Here is an 8,244-nt window from a genome sequence, read left to right on the forward strand (position 1 = left end):
CCGTCAGGTGTTTTTTTCCTTCTTTATGATCTGTTTTCTGTGTTTTTTATCCTCCTCCATTAGCTCCATCTTTGTTCGACCAGAGGACACACAGGATATCATTCTCTTTGTCTCTCCCTTGCTCTCTCTGTCAGCCTCTCTCTCTCTCAGTGTCTCTCGCTCTCTCTTCCTCTGGCTTTGTCCCTCTCTCTCCTCCTTTGTGTCTCCTTGGCTTGGGTCATCAGAACATCTTCATACAGGAGGAGAGCAAGGCGAGCGAGGAGCCGGCTCTGAACACCCTCTGTGTAGGATTAGACGTATGCCTCCTCGCATGAATTCATTATGAACAAGTTCTTCATACAGAAAAATTGAATAAAGAGCCGCAGTCTGGCGCCCTGAGTCACAATAACACAGCTGTGTTTCACACACACATACACACACATATAAATATTCACATGTTCTGCTTCTGGTTTGTTTGTCATTGTTACTGTGTTCACGTTAGTTTCTGCATCTTAGAGGAGAAGTATGTAGCTCTTACACCTAGTCTTTAAACTGGGTACTGCAGTCCAAATTCTAAACATTGTAGAGAGCTGTCTCCCCCCGCCCCCTCCTCTCTAGAGTCAATGCACATTTAGGTTGCCATGTGGTGGACGCTGAAGCTTCAGTGTTTATCCAGCTCTGCATCGGTCTGTAAACCTTTCTGCGTTCTAACCTCTCTCCATTTTTCAAAAGCATCTCCAATATTGATCCTAGTTTGAGCACGTTTCTGCTCGTGGAGCTTATTAGCAACATGCAGAGGCTTTTGAGGTCGGGTACAATCACTTCTATCTGAACCACTTCTATCTGAACCACTTCTCTAGACCGCTTCCATCGCTGCAACACCTGTTGGTTTGACCTGATAAGTGGTCTCATATCTGGCAAACAGAGGGACGTTCAAAACGGCCGTGTGGGGGTGCCTTTAAACCACCTACCTTCTCAGGCTTTGTGTCTTTAAGGTTCAGTCTAAATGTACTTCCTACACCTACATTTTGCACGCTCACGTAAAGGGGTCGGGTGTTCTGATTCTTCTTGGAATGGGGGCGTAGGCTCATGTGTTAGGGCTATAGGGCACACATGTTTGTTGCTAAGCAACAGCAATGACACACCATAGTGCGGATAGATGTAGAATTTATCTATTAACTTTTTTAATTTCTTCAAAACTTTCCTCCATTGTTGTAGCAGCTCTCTGGTGTCTCAAACGTTGTCACATCAGTCTCATAACCATACAGCTCTACACTGCTCCTAGTGGTTACATGCATATACGTACGTGTGTATGTCTGTGTGTGTGTGTGCTGCTTTAAGTACTTTGAGGTTCACAATCTTCTGCGTTCGTTTCCATAAAGACACACCCACAAACTGCCCAGGTAAAGACATTTATATCAATCCAACCGGGACACCAATCAAAAGGTCAGAACCTTTGTGTGAAACATTACTGCCTTAGCCACAGCAACGCAGAATTGACTATTTGTTTTACCTACCTGCAGGAGGGACGCCTTTAATCAATAGACTCCTTCAGAGAGGTTAACGACCCAGAATAAAATCCATCAATTGAATCATTAAGTTGCATCCAGTGCAGGTGAAATCATCGTTTATATCTGAACTGCACAGTCTGACTCCTCTTCTCCTTCACACCGCCAGTGGAGTCACGGAGCATTCGAGTGTGAAGAGGTGAACGCAATATGTGTGTGTGTCTGTATGTATGTGTGCATGCATGTGTGTGTGTGTGTGTGTGTGTGTGTGTGTGTGTGTAGGTTAGGTTAGGTTGCAGTAAACATTCCCTGAGCAATATGAAGCTTGAACAGTTTTTCCTTTTGCACTACCCGCAACCTGGCACTGAAAACACACACTAACAGATACACACTTAAAATACCACACACATGCACCAAAACAAGTGTAGGCAGGGACACACACTCCACCAAAATAGCCCATGTCAATAAAAACATACATGAGATCATCACTGCCAAACATACAGACGCACACGAGCACACACACTGTTTTATGATCATGCAGAAATCAAACACACACACACACACACACACACACACACACACACACACACACACACACACACACACACACACACACACACACACACACACACACACACACACACACACACACCTGCAGAACAAATGTCGACTTCATCAACCCTGGCTGTCACCTGCAGTGACAACAGCATGCTAACCCTCTCTGGATTACAGCGCGCATACATTACTCCTGGAAACACTCGCTCCACTTTTCCACCCACCTCTCTCTGTCATCTGATCGCTCAGATTCTCTCGTGATAAGAACTTGCTCTGTCTCATTCACTTACACACACACACACACACACACACACACACACACACACACACACACACACACACACACACACACACACACACACACACACACACACACACACAGGGAGGAGACGACTCTGTGCCGCTGACACACAACACAAACACTGCCATGATTCTGCTTCAAGCCTTCAGACCTCAGGAGGAGTTACAGAGACCCTGCAGTGTACTGAGAACCCCAACAGCACTCTGGGAACTCTGGGTCTCCTTATTTTCGTTCCTCAGTTTCCGCAAGAAAAATCTACACAATGAGATCATCTCTTTTAGAAAAGCCGGGTCGAGATATTTAACAAACTTCTTAGACTTGTTTTGCACACAAGTTGCCTAAGAAAGACCCATTCACACATGCACTGCGGTCCTGAGCTGCATGTGCGAACCCGAACAGACAAACTCAGCAGGAAATGTTCAGAACATTTGACTGCGAGTGAGTGCACGACGGGCGCAGAATATAAACTTCATTTTCCAACTGCTTCATTCTCTTTTCTGTTTGCACAGAAAATCTCCCACTGTGAGGAACACGTGTCTGAAACCACATACTAACATCCTGCCTGCTTCAAGCTCAAACAGAACATACTGCATACTAACCCTAACTGTTATAGCAACATACTAAACCACGGGTCACCTGATGTACTTCTGGTCAGAGTTGAGTTGGATAAGCTAGCATCAAGCTAATGCTGTCATCTGTCTTTTAAAATAATTCAACAACAACATACATCCTTCCATTTCTAACACAGCTGCGGGGTCATTTGCATTTTATTTGGATATAAAATGTGAACAGTTCTTTGTTCATCTCTGTCGTCGGGACCGCTTCAGACTGGCTGCTTTTCTTGGAGCGCCTCTAAACGTCTGCAGTCTCAAACCAAATGATTCCTCTTTCTACGCCGTTGTGGCTCAGAGTCGACACGGCGCCTGAGAGGCTGTTTGTTAAAGAGAGCCGTCAGCAGCTCTTAAGTACACATAATACACATAATCACAGCAGAGTACATCCTCGAGGAGAAGTCTACTCCAGCTTTAACACAGCGCTTACAGACACGTGTGTGCTGGATTCAAACCCAGAGAGTCGTGTGGAGAAAGTATTTTTCATCACAACCTTGATCCTGCAGCTTCAGTGTTTCAGACTCACAGAGGAGCGTTAAGGATTTATTTTAAAGTAAAAGTGCATTATCACTGTTTCTTCTTTGATGAATCACCGTTGAGATCTCGGTGGATAACTCGGTTAGCGGTGCGAGATCTGTTGAACGATGAAAACTGAAGGAATCTGAACGTTTAATCATAAACAGCGACGTCAGTTTCAGCTCTGCCTGCAGCCCCCAAAGACCCACAAGAAGCGAATCACACAAACACAAACGTACGCCTGCCGACGCTCGTGCAGAACAAATGTCGACTCCATCAACCCTGGCTGTCACCTGCAGTGAAAACAACATGCTAACCCTCTCTGGATTACAGCACGTATAAATTACTCCTGGAAACACTCGCTCCACTTTTCCACCCACCTCCCTCTGTCATCTGATCGCTCGCTGATAACAACTCTGTCTCATTCACTCACACACAGGAAGAAGACGACTCTGTGCCGCTGACACACAACACAGAACAGCCTGGTGTGTTTCCTCCAGCCAATGACAGCGCAGCAGGTGAGTTTAGGAGTGGATACAATTCAGTGATTGGACGGGATTAAAACTGGTGAATATGATGGACGTGGACGTAGCAGCAAAGAAGAGAAAATATGATCACAGTGAGGAGAAACACCAAGCGGATGAAGCTTGTTCTAAAACGAGGGTGAACCTTGTGTTGTCTTTTACCCGTGGAGTTGGTCTGCTTCCTGTTGGACAGGCAGGTGACAAACACCGGCGGTTAGCTTGTGCTAGTGTGTGTGAGCTTGCAGTGTAGGTACAAGCAGTGAACATACACACTACGTCCTGCAGGGGGCGATGAGCCCAGGAGGAGGGGCCCGGTTTGCTCCTAACATTGAAATGTTAGAGACAATGGGGCCGGTGGGTAAATTTGTGATTTTAATGCTTTGTGTAGAGTCTTGCCGCTGGTCGCCACTACTGTTCGCCCTCGTCTCTCGCGGTTAATGTAGTCACACACGATTTCCTCCAGACCCTCTTATGATGTAATTGTCAACATTTTAAATCCTAAATATCAAAAGTGTCCTGAATTTACAGGAAGTGGTGTTGTATCATCAGGTTTTAAGAAGGAATGAGCTGCATATTATAAACTTTGATCAAAGAGTTTATTGACTTTGGATCTTTCACACTAATCCTTTTAAACTGGGTGAGCTCTGTCAGCTGATGACGACCATCACATGTCCTTTAAAGACGAGGGAGAGTTCTCTTTGAGGTCAGGGAGGTTTGTTGAGACATCACGCTGCCTTTCAAACGTTCAGTGTTTTCATTCGGAGCCAAAAACCAATTCAGCTTTGTTCATGGATTGACAACATTAACTTCGTAGTTTACATATTGTAGCAAAGACAGTATAACATGTTGATTCTGTGACATCACTCATTTGTTTCTGAAGAGGCATTTTGAAGCCCAACGATAGCGGTCGCCATGTAGGAAACACTGCCTTCTTCTCTGCCTAACTTTGGATTGACAGTGACATTATTACTGTCACATAACTAAAACATTCATCTTAACGCCGGCCAATGATAAAAAATAAAGATAAGTAATGACATCATCATCATTAAGACAAACTGAACATTCAGAATCTTTCCGCTTCTGGCTTTCAGTGTTTGTGTTTCTGTATTCACGCCGGTCGCTCCTTTTATTCGCCTCAGACACTACCTTTCACAATGAATTGTGGGATACATTGAGTGGACTATGATGATGCTCACTCAGGATTCAGAAAGCACTAGATAATGACGTTTCCACTACACAGTGAATAGCACGGGATTCAGCCATTGAGATGGAGCTAAGGCAGGCCTTAAACCAACCTGTCAGTCAACTCAGACACGCCCCAGATTATGCAAATTTACACAGACTTCTGTTGGTCCACAAAAAATCATTTGGTAGAAGCAGTGTTACTCTTTGAGGGCACGGTTTACAAACCAGGGTTTTCCATTTCGGGATTGTTAAACTTCAATCAGACACAAGTCACAATCCAACGACGTGAACACCCGTTTGAACACCACCGCAACAAAAACAAAAGTCCTCTGCCCCTCATACTGGGCCAAACTCTTACACACCGTCTGAATTCTGCATATACCTTGGCAACATTCTAGGGATTGGTTGCCAATGTATTTGTGTAATTAAGATCGTGCTCTCTGTTTCCCTCACGGCTCATCTTGGTTAAAAATATGAAGTATGAAAAGTATTGACGACCTTCTATCCCCCTGGTGTTCTTGGTATTCTTGATGATTCGTTGGTGACAGTCAACAGGTGGGTAGCAGAGAGCAGAGGCCTGCATCTAAACCTTTGATGGTCCTCTGTTTAAGCCACGACACACACACCTCATTCATGTGTTCTCATCAGCTACCCCGAGTCGACACTCTGGGTGCAAACAGAAGCTGATGAAAGACTCGTCGACAATCATTCTGCTGTTTTCAGCTCAAACGAACAATTAACAAACATTTCAGCTGCAAATTAGAACACATGGGACGTTTTAGGATGTGAGCGCTTTTCATCCGATGAATAATTTATCCTGTGAATGAATCAAATTCCCGCCTGCCCTCTGTACTTGCATTTGTGTGTGTGTGTGTGTGTGTGTGTGTGTATGTGTGTGTGTGTGTGTGTGTGTGTGTGTGTGACAGCAGCGATCAGGTTCATGGTGTACACTGATGCTCAGCGGTTTAAAACCAGCTCACTGTGCGAACATGTACATTTGTGAATATACATACTTATTCGTTGTGTGTGTGTGTGTGTGTGTGTGTGCATGTGAGGGTCTGTGTGTGTGTGTGTGTGTGTGTGTGTGTGTGTGAAACCAGTTCTTGTGAATGTCTGAATGCATTTAGGTTTTTTTTCTGTGTTTGTATCTGGGATGAATGGGATGATAATGGGTATGGAGGGGGTGAGAGTGGATGTTGAGGTTGTGTGTGTGTGTGTGTGTGTGTGTGTGTGTGTGTGTGTGTGTGTGTGTGTGTGTGTGTGTGTGTGTGTGTGTGTGTGCATGTGTGTTGGAGGGGGTTGATCAGGCAGTGGAGTGATGGATGAAGAGAGGGATGGAGGGATTATCGGGGGTTCAACCCCCGTTTGTCGATTTTCTGTCGAGCCTTACGCCTCTCTGCTTCAGGCAGTCCTGATGACTTCCAGGTTATGATACACGAATCTGAGTGTGTGTGTCTGTGTGTGCATAAATGTGTGTTTGTGTGCATTCATTGCCTGGCTACTTGGCTGATGGTGCAAATGAGTGATGGTTACGGGAAAGAGGGGAAAGAAGGAACGCGAAGATGGGAAATGTTGAAATCAGAATAGAAGCGAGGTGGAATCTGAGTGAGTGAGGGGAAAAGGGGGCACGAATCGTCTGATGGATGGTCGTCTGAAAACGATGGTTGGCGAGGTGGGAAGCGGGGAGAATGAGTGATGGGAAACGGAGGAGCACGGCCAGAGAAATGAAGACAAGAAAAAGCGCAAATGGGGTGAAAAGGAAAAGAGACGACAGAGGAAAAAAGGCAAAAAAGCAGCAGAGACAACTACCCCCCTCAATGACACATGCACGCACACACACACACACACACACACACACACACACACACACACACACACACACACACAAACACTCACTAAATCACACTCACTCACTTAATCACACACACTCACCCATCTGCTTCTCCTCTCCGTGGGCGAGCCAGCGAGCAGCAGCCGTAGTGCCGGCACAGTTACAGCAAAGCCGGCTGGAGGAGAGTGAGGCAGGAAGAGGAGAGAGGGAGAGGGAGCAGAGCAGTAGTCCCTCGACCGAGTGAGTGAGTGAGTGAGCGAGCAGAGCAGAGAGAGAGGGAGAGGAATAAAGGAGGTGCAACAGACAAAACAGCAGCAAGCAACTCCTCGTGATCAGAATCCCAGCTTTACTCCAAATCCACCTGAGAGACGAGTCCTCACGGTAAAACTAACAGCACAAACACGCACAGGTGCGCACACACACACACACACACACACACACAGACGCAGACGCAATGACACCTCCAACACCTTCTTCTTCTTCTCCTTCTTCTTTTTTACCTCCAGTTGCTGTTTGTCTTTTTATCCCACAGCACAAAGAGAGGAAGAGAAGAAGAGAAAACGAGGGATGCTCTTTCTTCTTCTTTGATTATTCCTGTTGTGCTCCTCCTCGCTCTGCGTCCTTCACTGTCGGACTGACTGCTGCTCTACAGCGCAGAGAGGCTGGACTGCATTCAGCTCTCTCTCTCTCCCCAACTCCCACCCCCTCCTCTCTGTTCTACCCTCTTCTTCACTTCAATATCCCCTCTCTCTCTCTCTCTGTCTCTCTCTCAACATGTTCCATCCACAATTTGAAAAAACAAACACCAAAGTGCATTACACACCAGCTGCATCACGTCACTTGACAGCCGTCACTGAACACCTGCAGCAGCAGACACATCATACATGTCAGACAGACAGAAGAAGTAGTCATGGAGCCGCAGCTTCTGCTGATGAGAAGATGACAGATTTGATTCTCTTCTACCGAGTCGACAAGCCTCAATGTTGCGGGAGAAAAACAGAAGATGGGAGGACGTATTTCTGTTGACTCTAGCGCTCTTTGTAAAAAAACGGTCCAATTCTTCATTCTTGCAAAAAAAAGTGGTAAGTGCAAGTTTACATCAGGTAATGTTTGCACTGGTGTCAATCATTCCTTCCTACTCCATCAACTTGAAAGCACAGTCACTGTCAAAGGAAGTGCCCAACAACTCCTGCATTGATACCTTTCTCATTGTTCCTTTGCAGTCACCAGTTTC

General features: G+C 45.7%; 1 protein-coding gene across 3 annotated transcripts in view; it reads right to left on the reverse strand.

Annotated features, from left to right (window-relative positions):
- Window positions 1–7,644, reverse strand: part of LOC109988989 (glutamate receptor ionotropic, kainate 5-like) — a 176,628-nt gene extending 168,984 nt beyond the window's left edge. For 2 of the 3 annotated variants that reach the window (XM_065948217.1, XM_065948215.1), the window contains exon 1: window positions 7,112–7,637. The gene's annotated coding sequence lies outside the window, so the exon portion shown is untranslated. Of the gene's footprint in view, window positions 1–7,111 lie in introns of all 3 variants that reach the window. The other variant, XM_065948216.1, reaches the window with a different exon arrangement.
- Window positions 7,645–8,244: the final 600 nt, after the last annotated feature.

Source organism: Labrus bergylta, chromosome 19 (assembly GCF_963930695.1).
Source record: "Labrus bergylta chromosome 19, fLabBer1.1, whole genome shotgun sequence".
Lineage (NCBI taxonomy): Eukaryota > Metazoa > Chordata > Actinopteri > Labriformes > Labridae > Labrus > Labrus bergylta.